The sequence below is a fragment of the Schistocerca gregaria genome, chromosome X, assembly GCF_023897955.1.
Source record: "Schistocerca gregaria isolate iqSchGreg1 chromosome X, iqSchGreg1.2, whole genome shotgun sequence".
Classification (NCBI taxonomy): domain Eukaryota; kingdom Metazoa; phylum Arthropoda; class Insecta; order Orthoptera; family Acrididae; genus Schistocerca; species Schistocerca gregaria.
The window spans coordinates 242,881,138-242,897,977 of NC_064931.1; positions in this window are offsets into that span (position 1 = coordinate 242,881,138).

Here is a 16,840-nt window from a genome sequence, read left to right on the forward strand (position 1 = left end):
ATCTGCCTCCTTGGTTCTAATGTTCTTAAAACTTTACAGACTTACTGCAAATACAACACACAGAAGCAGATGCTGTTATTGGAATACCAGTAATGTTTATTAGATTCAGTTATAAAATAGTTCTGAGCATTGCAGCTGGTGAACAATGTCATCAGGCACCAAAAGAAGATTATTCAATTTTGGAATTGTGCCATGCAAACTTCATGTGTATCATGTTACATAACTGTTACTTGGTCTTGATGGTGTTAATTTATTTGTTAGCTTGTGATGGATTTCTGGGCAGTCAATCCATGGGAAAATGCAGCACACCAGATTTCATCAACATTGTTCTATTACAGGAATAACTTGGAAGATTGATAGTGTTGCTTAAGAAAAACAATGTATTTAGTGTTTCACTCGTGTATCAAATTGTCATTTGTTGTCGGACATAAATGTTTGCAACTTGATTGTAATTTTTGAACAGTTTCTCAGCAATCCAAGAATCTCTTGTAATGAAAAGTATATATCGTTTCTTGGGTAAAGGAAATACAAATCAGGGTCAAGCAACTACCTTATTGACTTTCCATAGAGAAATATTTTTCACTACTGCTACTTAAAAAGTCACATGTGTGATACAGTTTACTTACAGAACTTGGTATAAAGATCTTCCTTATTTGTATTTTGGATAGATCTTATTGTTTGACCTTCAAATGGAATTCTGTGACCTCCACATAATCTATTCTTTGGTAGTTAATTATTTATTAAGGCACAAATACATGAACATTATAATAAGAGGGGTCTTTATACCAGGCCCTGTAAAATTAACAGCTAACCTACTTAATATTGTTGTCTGTAATTAGATGGCACAGTTGTGGGGAGAACACAAACTTCAGGGTTTGCTAAGTGCAAACCTTGCACACAGTTCCTGAGTGATTCAAGTAATTTTCATAATGTTTCACTGTTGATATAGTTGTATGTGAGATTATAAACCTGTTTACAAAACTCCCTCACTTGAAATTGCTGCAAAGAAATGATGAAGATATCAATGTGCTGCTCTATATTTATTTCCTCGAGTGTATCCTCATTGCTACTGTCTTCGTGTGAAATTACTGCAGAGACACTTCTGAAACCAAACCCATACATATCATGAAGACAGATTTATGGGCTACTCCTGCAGATTTCTGGTATTTTATCGAAACCCCATTCTGGAGAGGAAATAAAGATTGTACAGAAATGCTTGCGTGGGTATTTATATAACTGAAAATTTTCACCCATGCAGTTTGGTAGAGCAAAGCTTGTAACATAATTATAGTCTCTGAATATTGTACTCTCCATAAAGACAAACTGTCCAACCCCACATTCACTAATCTTGCAGTTAACTCAACTTTTGCTGATGGATATCACTGCGTGACATGTTTCACAAACTTGTTTTTTTCAATGCAAAAACAATGGAACGTCTCTGTTATGATTTGATGGCAGTATTCTGCAGACAGTACATTCTAATTAGGCTTGAAAGAAATTTATCTCTTATATCCTTAGTAACCCTCTTTAAGGTCCTGTCTGCATTCCATTTTAGTAAAAACGTTGACAATCTTGTTCATGGCTTCAGCTCCATTTGTAATGTCAATGGTGTCAAAATTGCCCTTGTCCTCATAAGCTTCCACCCTCTTTTCATGAACTGATAGCCACTGCTGTTAAACATACAGCGATGCATTTTTGTTTCTCTGAGAAGCCTCATTATCTCTTCTGCATCATCTGTAAATTCTCTGTTGGTGATTTTGTCATTTGGTATATATTCTGCTATCTTCCTCAAGCTTGTTTCTGACAGAATAGGCACAAGTAAACGTTTGTCTGAGGGAATGCTTGTTCAATTGCATTGGTAGCCAAACCCCCCAAATGGGGCCTATCGGCCAACAATCCCATACAATCATTTCCATTTATCTCCGAATATGAAAAATCAGTAACCCTGTAAATGGGTCTCCAATCCTTATTCCAATACTTGAAAATGGCTAGCATTTCATGACTGGATCTCCCATTTTAAACCTGAATGAAAAACAAAACCAAATAGCTCGTTAACAACTATAAAAAAATAAAGGCATATCATATATTGTTGTTGTTGTTGTTGTTTTGTATGTTGCAAATAACAAACAGCTATCCTTGTACTTCTTCAAAAGATCTTTTTGCTAACAGCTCTGATATATATGGTTTCACTCCTCCAGTGGCATCTGTACCATGTCTGTAATAAATCATGTGATTGCTTGATTCCTTGTGCCACTCATCAACGTGATTTTGCAATCTAGTCTCGTAAAACAATGCTTTATTTGTTCATCACAAGATCCAATATGTGTGACCATAAATTTTTTCAGTGGGGTAAAATGTAGTATTCATTCTATCCAGTGAAATTATCAATAAATGTATCTAGAGGTAACTTACTGGCTATATGATGTCATTCCACCGTGCACCTAAATAGGTATTTCCTTTACAAGCTTTCATTAGAATGTGTGTGTGTGTGTGTGTGTGTGTGTGTGTGTGTGTGTGTGTGTTGATTGACTGAATAAGCAAAGAGAGAGTCAGAGGGAGTCTCTCAGCTATCTTTGAGACTGTTAAAGGAGCTGCTTTAGAAATGAGTTTCCTGTTTGATATGAGAAACCGTTTTCAAATTTTCTCTACAAACTGTAAACAGTTCCTCGGTTGGTAATAGTGGAGGATATTGGCATAGATATAGTATTGATCCACTGTCAGGTGGTAAACCTAGGATTTCCTTCCAGTATGAGCCAAGTCATGTAAAACTGTGGTTGGAAAAATGTTTTCCATTCTTGAACTGAGTATTTGTAAAGCATTACGTTGGATTGCAGTCCATGTGTCAACACTTAAAGATGTTTAGTGCTTCACTGATGACTATTTCAATTTTTGAAAGCTATTCCGTGTCAAGTAAGTTAACTTTTGAATTAACCATTTGAGCTTATTATTTTCTGTGCGGAAGATGGATTCATGTTCATGTAATATTTCTAATGTTGATAGTGGTAAGGTGTAATCATATGTAAATCCCCAATAAAATAGATAGATTTTTTTTGTTTCTGTATAATAATCCTATACCTTGGTGACCTGATTTGTGGCTATAAGATATTATCATTTCATGGTAAATGAGGCAATAACAGATCAGAAATTGTGTATAACAGCTCAGTTCATGGAATCAATATCTGAAATAAGAATAACCTTCACAAGGATTTAAAGTCACTTACTCTTGTACAAAATGGTGTCCATGTTTCAGGAACACACATTTTTCAGCAACTTGCCAGGAGCCATAAAAAGCTTATCCAATGAATTTCAGTTTAAGAGAAGCCTAAACGATTTATTGGTGGCCAACTCCTTGTACTCCACTGATGACTTATAGGACATGTAGAGGGTACTGAGTACATAACATTTTGAATAGGAACCCATTTTTGAACAGGAACCTATGTCTGGAAATGTATCGTTTCCCTTCTACAACAGTTTCAATGCAGATTATTATCTCATCCACACCCACGTGAGGAATGTACTTGGGCGTGACCCAGTACTATTTTTGCAATCCATTTGAAACGAATACTGACTCGTTCTGTTATAACTTACGCATTAGTATTACAACTTACACCTTATGGTTTACATTAGTCGACAACAAGAACCCAGCATCTACGGCTCCAGCCGCAATGTAGCGATGCATTACAGCAGCGGCTCTATGTGGCAACAACCACCGTTCTTACACACATTGTACCTCTGAAGCATGTTCTGGTACACTCTCTCCATCCCACCTGGTGTCTCTTCAATGTCTTGTGCAGCGACCAGAACTCGTGGCAGCAGATCTTCCTCTGTCTCTACAGGTGTCTCATAAATTAGGCTCTTATTTGACTCCACAAGAAGTACTCCATAGGGGTTAAATCTGGCGATCGTGGTGGCCACGCGGTGGGACCACCACGGTCTACCCACCTTTCACCGTATCCTCTGTTGAGATTTCTCCGGACAGCCAGTGAAAAGTGAGGTGGTGCTCCATCATGCTGAAACCACATTTCCTGACGGACATTCCTGACGGACATTCGATGGCACAGCTTCCAAAAACGGGTCCATTACGTGTCGTAGGAAGACTGAGTATGTGGGACCAGTGAGCTTGGATGGAAGAACGTATGGTCCAATCACATGACCGTCCAGAATACCTGCCCACACGTTAATTCCAAACCTGTCTTGAAATATGCATGGCATGTGGGTTTTCGTCCACCCAGACACAATCCCTTGTGAACCTACATTCATCTGTGAAGAGAACTCAACGTGGAAACACGGGCGCGTCGATGCAACGGTGCAGGAACCATGTGCAGGAGGCGACGTGTTGTGGAAAGTCTGCTGCACCCATAGCGTGTACCCTTTGTAAGTGGTACGGATGTAATTGTCGCTCATGCAGGTCGTCCAAGATGGCACTGTGACTAGCAGACATTGCACGCGCAATTGTTCGTGGCCTCGTTGACGGGCTATCTTCAATGCAACGCCGTATACCTTCTTCACATTCGGGAGTGCGGCGTCGCCGTGGAACACCGCAGTCCTGCCTCCTCTCGTAGCCGTTGTGTAACATGGGCAAACAGTTTATGGGATGCCGTGTGACACTGTGTAAAACGTTCGTGATACCGCTGACTTGCAGCTCTTCCGTTACCTCAAGCTTCGCCATACACAAGGAGCATGTCTGTGTATTCCCCAAACGTCTACTGCACCATGTTCCTCTATCAATGACGCACAGATATTGACTTCTTCTCACAGCAAAGCGCACGGTAAGTGATATCTGGGGATTTTTTCACGTAGAACACGTCATCGTGTCTATCCTCTTGCATACCAGGACAGGGAACTCTGAAATGTTTCTCTTGCCCTAAGCAGACGTTGACGAGGTACACATCTGAATTGAAACTGTCGTAGAACGGAAACGATACGATGCCGGACATGGATTCCTATTCAAAATGTTCTGTACTCACTACCTTCTACATGTCCTAGAAGTTTATAACGGGAATTTCCGACCACCCTGTATATAAGTACAATCTAACTTCTGCACCATTTCAGTGTAGTAAAGTGTTCATTGTAAATAAGTACTGGAGTAGTTCTATTATATGTTTATTACTTTATAAATAAAAAACCATTTTTTAAATTCAGTGCATTAATGAGACCATAGTAAATGAGTGTTTGTAGAATGATTCTTTCAAATAGTGTTCATTAAAAAAATCTGACGATAATTACACTTGGGACCTGTGGAATGTACCTCAGGTTATTTGTTTCAGTTGTAAATATTTGTCATGTATTATTGTTTTTCGAAATGTTCTACTTCGTGGAGCGCCTCCTCACTACGAATCAATTGGAATGAAAGTAAATCTGATCTAATCTTATTACATGGTTCTGCAGTCTAAACGTTTTTGCTCAGTCTGACGAAGTACCAAAAAATATGAAAGCGAACAAAGTATGCAAGTTTCTTCTGTTTATATCTCTTGCATCTGACATCATTCACCTCGCAAACACAAACTTGTTTAAGTGCTTCAGCAATTTTGTTGCACACCCCCTTCCTAACTGAATTTATTATTGAGTTGTAACCCCATACATTTAACACTGTCAACATTTTCTATTTGCATGTCCACATACATTATACACTTGCTGGGAACAAATATTTTACAGGTTCTTCTCTGCACATAGTGTGTCTTTTCAAAGTTTAATGACAGCGAAAATTTGATTAGTAGCCATTTCTAAATTTGTACTTGACTTGCTATTTATTGTTTGTGTCATGTGCCAACAAAACAAACTTAGCATCTGGCAGTTTAACAGACAAAAGGTCGTTACTATAGACAGGAATAAACAACAGATTCAAGATGGTACCTTGAGGGGCACCACATGTAGTTTATTTCCAATCAGATGAAGACTATGTGCTTACTCTGCATATATTTGCAATGACAGCCTTTGTTTCCTGTTAGTTAGGTCAGTCTCGAAACATTTTGCAGAACTAACAGTGACATCACAATATTCTAATTCTCTTGAGAGAAAGCTGTGATTCATAGAAAGTCTTTTGCCAGATCACAGAAAATGCCAGTAGCCACTATTTTTTTATCTTATGAATTATTCCCACAGTATGTATAAATACTCTTCTCTATATCAGAAAGCAAAAGGAACCCAAACTGTGACTTAGATATGTTGTTTGCAGTTGGATGCTTAAGAAGATGCTTAGACACATTCTTTTCATACATTTATGGAGAAGCCAACAAAAGTAAAAATGATAAAAAAAATTGACAGTATCTCTTTAATGCCCGTCTTGTAAAGAGGCTTAACTTAAGCATATTTTAGCCAGTCTGGAAATGTTTCACTGATAAGAGATTGATTATACAAATAACTTGAGGCACATCTCAACTCACATGAACACTCTTATAATAACTTCACTAGAATACATTAAGACTTTTTTAATGGATGCTACTTCTTACAGACAAGTGAGTGTCATTTCCATTTTACTGAAGTTATTTGCAGGAAGTGGTCTCAGATGGTCAATTGCATTGTTATCTGAACCTCATAACCTCAACCTGTCAGTAACAGAAACAAAGTACTGTACCTATTTAAGAAGTTTGCAACACTCCATGCATTTGTTACTAATGTCTCATTTATTTTAATTTGAAGTGTTACTGGAATTTTCAAAATTCAGAACCTGTATGTATCACAGCATCAACAACAAGTTTAAATAACACATGGCTTTATCTCAATAGGAAGTCAGACTGCTGCTTACTTTACAGATGACAGTAGAAACTATTTTCTTTCACTGTTATCTGGAAGGTAAACAGTAGCCTGTCTTCCTAACCACAGTTAATGTAACATAGTTGTTACTGCAGTCTTTTTAAATATGGTCATTTTGCTAGACAGTAGTGTATCCTATTTTATCATTATTTAGAGGATACCATATGGAAAGCAGTAGCAAAACAAGTGTTTTCTGGACACCGTTTCTTAATCAAAACTGTGTAGCACAATAAATACCTTACACCTCACACCATTTGAACATCTGAATCAAATCTACAGTGACTTTGCATTATTAGGTGCAAATGGTAGAGATACCATGATACTGGAAGAGTGCACAACAAATTTTTATATGATCTCACAGTAAGAATGGTTACAAGAATGCTTTATGAAAAACTTCATAGTGTTCTGTCGTTTGTTAATTGTTAGTAAAATTTTCAAAAACTGAGCAATCACAGCCACATGGGAAGAAAGTCCTCATGAACTGGATTCATATACAAAATGAAATATTTAATTCAGCTGTGAAGTGTGCATATTTAAATCGCCAGGAAAGTGGAAATAATGTGAAAGGTTTAAGATAACACACTTTGTAACACAGCTTGTCATTTACTCTTCTTTCTTCCTGAAGCAGAGATGTGTAAACTCCGTAGCAAACTGCCTTTTAGCTTGTGAAGTCGCGTCATTTACGCACTCTGCTTAAATCGATATACAGTTTTTGTGTGAGGACACTGCATTTCATTACTCATTCACAACACACAAGTATTCTTACTAATTTGACTAGGGTAGAATGAACACTGGAAGAAGTTTTTTAAAGAATTTTGTGTTGCCATTGGAGGTTTCTTGCATGATCCTTTAAAGCCGTTTTTGCATGATCAAAATTCATTTCTATGACCACAGAAACCATTACTCATAAAAAATATTAGAAGCTGTCCTGTAAGGTATGTAGCCAAGCAACCACCACTTACACGAATAACAAAGGCTGCTTCTTCTGAAAAGTTGTTTAATAATTAACTAAGATGAGTGCAAAAGGCATCAACTTCCCGTGAGGCATAATGTAGAAAACATGTCTATTTTTTAACGCAAATAACAGCTCTTGGTAAACCAATATTTCATTATAGCTGCACCGGAATCTTACGTATCCCAGGAAATAAAAATTAATGGCCTTAGCACAACACTATTCTTAACAGTTTTTTTCCCTAGTATGAGCTGCGTAATCGACAACAAATGCTATTTCTAGTAAGCAATGGCACTGTTTAGCTTCTCTCTACGGTTATACACGATGGTTTATGGAATGTGTTAAGGAAATACTGCATTTATTTTTAAGGTGTAAACGTGACGCACACCTTTTATGCCACCTATTTGGTCCTCGACGGAATAAGCAGATCAATCACAGCGTGGTCAAGAAGTAGGTAAAATCAGATAAGGTGACAATCCGTACGATTTATTTACTTGTACGTAATTTATAAATACATTTCCAGTTCTCCGCTACAGTGTACATGCGATAACATCCACATCTCTTTCACATTACGGTCATATGTCAGCGGATCACAGTCGTTTCAACATCATTCAGCAGATACGTACCGACGTGTTAAGAAACTTTCCCGTGTGGTTCGAAAAATTTCTGTAACTCGATTCTACCGCGGATCTCAATCAGTCGACAAGTGTGCAACGCGTTTGCGTATACGTCATTTTGACGTAACTTCCGCGTGGTTCTAACCACAATGATGTGTGTGTTAGGCTTCCCGTCCCGATCGCGCACCAAGTGACTTCCATCTGTTTCCTGCTTCGAAGAAGACTCTTGGCGGAATGCGCTTTGGCAGCAATGCCGACGTCAAACAAGCCGTTCAACGTTTCTTCTATATGCTACTCCCTGGTTTTTTCCTGGAAGGGTTTTTGAAGCTTATAAAGCGGTATGACAAATGTTTCAATGTATTGGGATTATGTAGAAAAATGAAGATACGTCTCATCTTTAATGTCTCATTCGCTTTTTTTCCCTTTATCACAGAACTCTGACCACAGTCGGCAGAGGAAACTTAATTTCCAACTCCCCCTCGTATTTATAGTTGATGATGACTTCAATCTACCTCGATATGCTGGAAAAATTATACTTTTAAGGCCGGCGGCAGCCATAAAACGTCATCCGGAATTGTACTGAATGCTTTCTCAGAAAAATATTTTGAACAATTAGTTCATAAGCCCACTCCAAGCGTAAATGGTTGCGAAATCATACTTGACCTCTTAGCAGCAAATAATCCTGGACGAATAGGGAGTATCGTGACGAATACAGGGATTAGCGACCACAACGCAGTTGCTTCTAGGCTGAATATCGTAACATCTACAGCCATCAAATACAAAAGCAAGGTATATCTATTTTTGTAAAAAAAAAAAGCTGATAAAATGATCATAACGCCTTTTTAAGAGACAGTCTTCACTCCTTCCGATCTGATTATATAAGCGTAGAGCACATGTGTGATGATTTCAGAGAGATAATATCGATGACAGTTGAAAGATAGTTACTACATAAATTAATAAGTGATGGTACTGATCCCTCATGGTGCACAAAACGGATCAAATGGCTGCTGCATAAGCAACGGAAAAAGCATGCCAAATTTAATAGAACGCAAAATCCCAAAGATTAGCAAAGTTTTGCAGAAGTTCGAAATGTAGGGTGTACTTCAGTGCGCGATGCTATTAACAATTTCCACAACGAAATTCTGTCTCGGAATCTGGCAGAAAACCCAAAGTGACTCTGGCACACCAGTGGCAACACGCAATTAATACCTTCTCTGCGCCACCAAAGCAGAGTTATTAAACTCACTTTTCTGAAATTCCTTCACCAATAAAGACGAAGTAAATATTCATGAATTCCAATCAAGAATAACTGCCAAGATGAGAAATATAGAAGTAGATATCCTCGGTGTAGCAAAGCAGCTTTAATCACTTAATAAAGCCCAAGCCTCCGATCCTGATTGTATACCAGTGAGGTTCCTAAGAGAGTATGCTGATACAATAGCTCCATATTTAGCATTTATATACAACCCTCTCTGACACAGAAATATCCGTACCTAAAGACAGGAAAATTGCGTAAGTCATACCAATACCGAAAAAGGGAAGTTGGAGTAACCCGCTGAATTACAAGCCCGTTATACTAACGTCGATTTGCGGCAGGTATTTGGAACATATACTGTGTTCGAACAATATGAAGTAGGCCTATGTCGAAGAAAACACTTTATTGTCACAAAGTTAACACGGATTCCAAAAATATCATTCTTGTGAAAGACAGCTGGCTTTTTATACTCATGAAGTAACGAATTCGACACCGCTCCTCACCACCGTCTTCCAACCAAACTGCGTGTCTATGGAATATCGTCTCAGTTGTGCGACTGGATTCATGATTTCCTGTCAGAAAGTTCACAGTTCGTAGTAACAGACAGAAAGACATTGCGTAAAACGCCCTAGTAATATCCCGCGTTCCCAAAGGAAGTGTTATAGACCCTCTATTGTTCCTGATCTATATTAACGACATAGGGGACTAAGTGAGTAGCCGTCTTAGATTATTTGCAGATGATGCTGTCATTTACCGTCTTTTAAAGTCATCAGATGACCAAACCGAATTGCAAAAGATTTAAATAAGATATCTGTATGGTGTGAAAAGTGGCAATTGACCCTGAATAAAGAAAAGTGTGAAGTTATTCACCTGAGAACTAAAAGAAATCAGCTTAATTTCAATTACGAGACACGTCACACAATCTGAAGGCTGTAAATTCAATTAAATAGTCAGGGAATTACAATTACAAATAACCTAAATTGGAACGATGATATAGATAATGTTTTGGGTAGAGCAAACCAAAGTCTGCGATTCATTGACAGACCACTTAGAAGGTGCAACAGGCCTACTTAAGAGACTCCTTATACCATGCTTGTCCTCCCTATTCTAGAGTATTGCTATGTGGGGTGAGATCGGCATCAGGTGCGACTGACGGATAACATCGAAAAAGTTCAAAGAAGGGGAGCTCGTTTCGCATTATCGCGAAATAAGGGAGATAATCACACATACATTATTCCTTAATTAGAGTGGCAATCATTAAAATAAAGTCGTTTTTCGTAACGACGGCAACTTCTAATGAAATTTCAATCACTAGTTCTCTCCTCAGATAGCGAAAACATTCTGTTGGCACACACCTACGTAGGGATAAATTATCATCACCGTGCAACAAACGAGCCGGCCACTGTGGCCGTTCGGTTCTAGGCACTGCAGTCCAGAACCGCGGGACTGCTACGGTCGCAGGTTCGAATCCTGCCTCGGCCATGCGTGTGTGTGATGTCCTTAGGTTAGTTAGGTTTAAGTAGTTCTAAGTTCTAGGGGACTGACGACCTAAGATGTTACGTACCATAGTGGTCAGAGCCATTTGAACCTTTTTTTTTTTCAATAAAAGAAATCAGGGCTCCCACAGAAAAATTTAAGTGCTCGGTTTTCCTGAGCGTCGTTCGAGAGTGGAACGTTAGAGAGACAGCTTGAAGGTGGTTCACTGAACCCTCTGCCAAGCTCTTTATTGTGAATAGCAGAGTAATCACGTAGATGTAGATGTATGTGACCCACCAAAATGGTTCAAATTGCTCTGAGCGCTATGGAACTTAACATCTGAGGTCATCAGTCCCCTAGAACTACTTAAACCTAACAACCTAAGGACATCACTCACATCCAAGCCCGAGGCAGGATTCGAATGGTAGCAGTCGCGCGGTTTCAGACTGAAGCGCCCAGAACCGCTCGGCGACACCGGCTGGCCCATGACCCACCAATGAGATTGACTCTATCTGTATATTGTAACACTAAAAAAGTATATTAAAAATGAGCAGCAAAAAGAAATCGTATATTGTCCATATGATTGAATGAAATAGGATGTATAATGTCCGCCATTTGCATTTCAGTTTGCTTTTGTTTCATCTACTTTGGCACTACTGTTGAGTTCAACTTCTGTCAATGCTTGTGACTTGTGACTGTTCAAAGTTGCCTTCTGATATTGTTTGACACTGTTTTAGCAAAATCATTATTGTTAATACTGCATAGCAGCAGTATTCTTTTATGTTTCGTGTGTACTGCATCCAGCGGATTTAGAAGAGCAAAGTGTGACTGTAGGGGAGGAGTGTAAAGATCGTGGAAAAAGATAAAGAATGAAGAAGAAATGACAATAGAAGCGGAAACTGAAATCAGATAAATCTTCTGTTTATTCCTTTTTTAAAGAAAAATGGAGTTTGTTTTCATAACATCCGTCAGTAAATAATGCCATGATAAATAGTATTTTCTTATTCTTTTTGTCCTAGAAATCGTGATAAAGATCCTAATTTAATGAATTTTGATACTCCCTGCCAACATAGAGAGGGTCGTTGCAATTGCTGCTCTATCCCAGTAAACATTCTATGTAGAACCAAAATAAGTATGTTTGCTGCACCAAATAAAAACATGAAGCTCCAGAAATTCATATCTTCTGGACATAAGCAGTCCAAAGTATTGGCGTATTCACGGAGAGAATGCCAAAGTAAAACCAGCAGCTGTTACAGTGAAATATCACGTAAGCCTGGGATTTGATACAGATTTTCCCTATTTTTCATTTTAATTTTTCTTCTTAATGAAGAGTATCTCTGCGGATAATAAACAGAAAATTATGTAAAAGACTTTGGAACACTTGGAGTTAATGTGCCTACATGCTAATCTAAACAAGGAAGATAATTATTTCAGAAAGTTAAATAAGTAGCCTAACTATTACACGCTAACAAGGACTTTTGTAAACTGCAAATGAAATCAGGGAGTGAGAAAATTCCTGTACGTGCTGCATTTTTTTAAACATTTTGGTATTGGACATCAAGATTAAATAACATTGCAAAAGGAATTGCATCTGGGAGATGACTAATATATAGAAAGGGGGGGGGGGGGTGATCATAAGATTACAGAGTATGAAAGTAAACGAATGCATATGGTAAAATTATTATCAAAACTGGAAGCCTGTATCTTTTGTGTGAATTAAATATAAACAAGCTTTTAAAATTAATGTGGAATCGAATTCGATGTCCCAAAACGGAATTAATTGTGAAAACGGCATTATGTTCCATTGAATAGTTCAGTATATATCAATTTTTCGCTTTTCCTGAAAAATTTGAATCAATGGACTTTATACGTTTTCGTTTGTTGCTTCTCATATCTGCTGGAATATTACATGTCAGGACCTACAGTAGAAAATTTCTCCAAATCAGAATTACAACTGAAAACTGATTCACCTAACTGCAAAAATCATACAAAAAAGGAATCAAGGCTTTCATAAAATGTCTGACTCTTGATAAAACACATAAGCCTTGGATTACATTGTGAGAGACTGCATGTTAAAGCTCTTGGCTGCATATACACAATGACTAGCAGATGTTAAACAGGTGTGTGTGTGTGTGTGTGTGTGTGTGTGTGTGTGTGTGTGTATGCACTGGTGAAACATCCTGCTGCTCTCTACACCGTCACCTGCTACAGTTAGCTTTTGACAATAATGTGCATTCGTTTCTGATTGACTCTTTTGTTCGTAAGTGGATTGAGGTACTTTTGGGCATGACATAAAAAGAACAAGATAATAGTTCTGAAGTGACTGTTTCGATCACACATGCCAAAACGATTGGATATTTTTGAGCTTGGGCAATATGGCAACTCTAGCTACTACTGACTGGCTTTACACAATTCAGGTCATTCAGGTAGATCTGAACATGGCACCAACATAAACTAGTCGGATCATTCAGCTACTTTCGTGCAGAGTGACAGTCAACTCTATTCAGATAATTCAGATACATCTGAATATGTCCAAGATGGCAGCTCTACAACTATACAATGATTGGCTATTTCGTTTTAATGGCTACTAGCAGAAGTGGGCTAGTTTCACCATCTTGGATCGTTACAGTACAGGCATTAGAACTTATTATAGGCTCCATCTACCAAAAAGTAAATGCACCACAAGACATAACTGAAGCCTTAGAGAAAACCTGAGATTGCTAGTAACAATGTCAGCAACTCATACTGGTCATCATGATAAGAGAGTTTAATCATCCCACAATCGACTCCGCTATTTACATCTTTGAGAATTTCCACAAGAAATTGCTATGAGAGACCATGAGGCAGCTGTAGGAACAATGATTTCCAACTTATGTTTTTCTTCATCTTCTTTTTCTTCTTATTTTTGCCTTTTCCTATTTATTCGAAGTGTTCAGCTTTGTGGTATGTGTTGAGGCAATGTTGGTTGAAATTTGTGCCCATATGCCATTCCTGACACCACCACTCCCTCCAGAAGGGAATATGTGAATCTTTCTAAATATTTGTGCAGCATGTGTCTGTAGCAGTATGTTGGTACCTGCTTGGTATTTAAGTAACTGGACGTGGAAAAATGTCTAAAAACGACATACAGGTTTGGTTTGCACTGCAGATGTAAAGCTGTTCATTTTGTTTGCTAGGTATTCAATGTGCACCTGCCAGTTAAAATTTTTATCTACATTTAGACCTAAGAATCTGACTAAGTCAACTTCTTCTGTACCTTGATTCCTGTGTAAAAACGTAACCTGGTCACATTTTGACTGTTTGATTTTGATCTGCATCATGTGAGTATTAGATATGTTTAGATTCAACCCATTTGCCTGAAACCATGTTTCTAAGGTACTGAGGGTTCTGATCACAGATTTGGGAATTTTTTCCTATTCATGATCTTCAACTGAGACAGAAGTATAATCTGCAAACAGAACTGATAGGGAGCTGATACTTAATGGTAAGTGATTAACATAGAAGACAAATACGACTGACCTAATATGGAACCTTGTGGAACACCCTAAGCTATATTTTTCCAGTCAGAATAATCAGATAAGCCATTTGAAGAGATGCTAAATCTTTGTTTTCAGTTTGATAAGTCGGGTACTGCTGCTAATGACATATTTTTCGAGTTTCTAACAAGCAATGCATGGTTTACAGAATCAAATGCCTCTGTGAGGTCGCAGAAAATTGCTGCCACCTTATTTCTCTTGTCTAACGACCTACTTATTTTCTCAATGAAACTGTTTACTGCATCTGTGGTGTTTTCCCCCCCACTGAAAACTAGATTGGTTCTTTAGAGTAAGAGAATATTTTGCTACAAAGTTTTGGATTTCTTCAACAACAAGTTTTTCAAATATTTTAGATAGAACTGCGAGAATCGAAATAGGATGATAATTTCCCATGATCTGTATTGATCCCTTCGTGAAGAGTCGTTTGACTTCAGCATATTTTATTACCTCTTGGAAAGAGCACTCTTCAAAATATTGACTTTTTATTTTAGCTAACCGGTTTCCAATTCTGTTGTGCACCACTTTAATAACTTTGATGGGTATTCCATTCCAACCTGCAGATTTTTTGTTTTTTAATGTTAGAATAGTATTTTCTACATCCTCCACAGAAACATTTAAGAATTTTGTAAATTTTTCTGTGGTTTCACCTGAGTCAAAGGGATTTACTTTGTTGTGATAATCTGTTCCATCTACATCAGACTTTGCTACATTTATATATAATTCATTAAAGTACTCTGGTATATGAGCTGTACTAGTCAATTTGTTTTAACAATCTGTTCTGTACCATTCAAATTTTTATTAAGACTATAAAAAAATATTCAAATATTTAACTGTTATTATAATAACAACTGTACAAGAACTTCTGTGTGAAAAAAAATACAGGAAAAATGAAAGTTATAATTTAGGTACTGAATGAAGTTGCAGCAGTATATACGTGAAGAGTAATACAAGATTATGTTTTAATACTAAAGGACATTGAAGATCTACAAGGATATTAGAAGCTGCAGCTGGGTCGGCAATGGTGAACCGCCAGTATAACAACCATGAGGTGCCACTGAGCAGCAACAGCCCTTGGAAGGCGGCATCAACTACACAGCAGCACCAAAATTGGTGCACTAGTTTCAAGCAGCAGTACTCCACAAGATAAGTATAAACAATAAAAACTGAGCTGTGCAGTATAGAGGTATGTTTTTGAAACTTGTACTTGGTTTAGCAAGAGTGTCAAAATAAATAAATCAAATGGATATTGTGTTAATTAAGTCATCAATGACTGTAAATCTAAAGAGAATGAAAACAGCGTATGTTCTGTGAATAGCTCTGAAATGAAAGTGGATCACAAGAATTTAATATTGCGGGTTTTAGAGAAAATGAATGGCCAGTTGAATGAAATAAACGAAAATATAAAGAATCAAGAAGCAGAAAATATTAGTAGTATCAAGTCAGTATAAAGTATATTAACCAAGGAAGACACTGATGCTACAAACAAAGTTGGGGATAGAATTTAACTCAAGTGAATACATAAGGTTCAATGGCAAAGTAAAGAATGTACATTACAGAATAGATTGCAAGTAAGAAACTATATGTTCTCCATTGGAAGAAAGTAAAGTATGTGAATATTTTCAGCAGCCAGATAATATGAATGAGTGTGATATAATGAATGTAAGAGTGACAAATGTGTATGTCGATGTACATCAAAGTAATATGATTTTAAAAGGTGAGAGTTATTTCTTATGATAACGTTGCTGTTGTGCGGTTTTCAATTTTTTCCTGTGCAAGACATAATTGAATAGCTCATGGGTGAATGGGAAGCTGTAACTGTCCAATAGGCACAATATTTCAGCATTGCCTTCATCACCTGATGATGTGAATTTGGCATTTTATTTTATTTTATTTAGTTCTTCAAATCCTATATGTATAGAATATATAGAGGGATATTGGACATGGTTCGGTATTTACAATATAAAAATACAGTTTGTATTCCAATGCTAAGGACTAGATAGTCAGGTAATTTAGCACAGATTCTTAAATACAACAAACATCACAGGCAACATACAAAGTAGAATATTAATAATGCATATTTATTTTTGTTGTTTGGCTTTTATATATTCTGTCATACTGTAAAAGCAATGATCAATTAAATATGCCTTTACTTCAGCCTTAAAACTACAGATTTTACCTATTTATGTAATATGTTTAGGTAAAATATTGAAAATCTTTATCTCAGTATATAGAGTGCCTTTTTGGCACAATG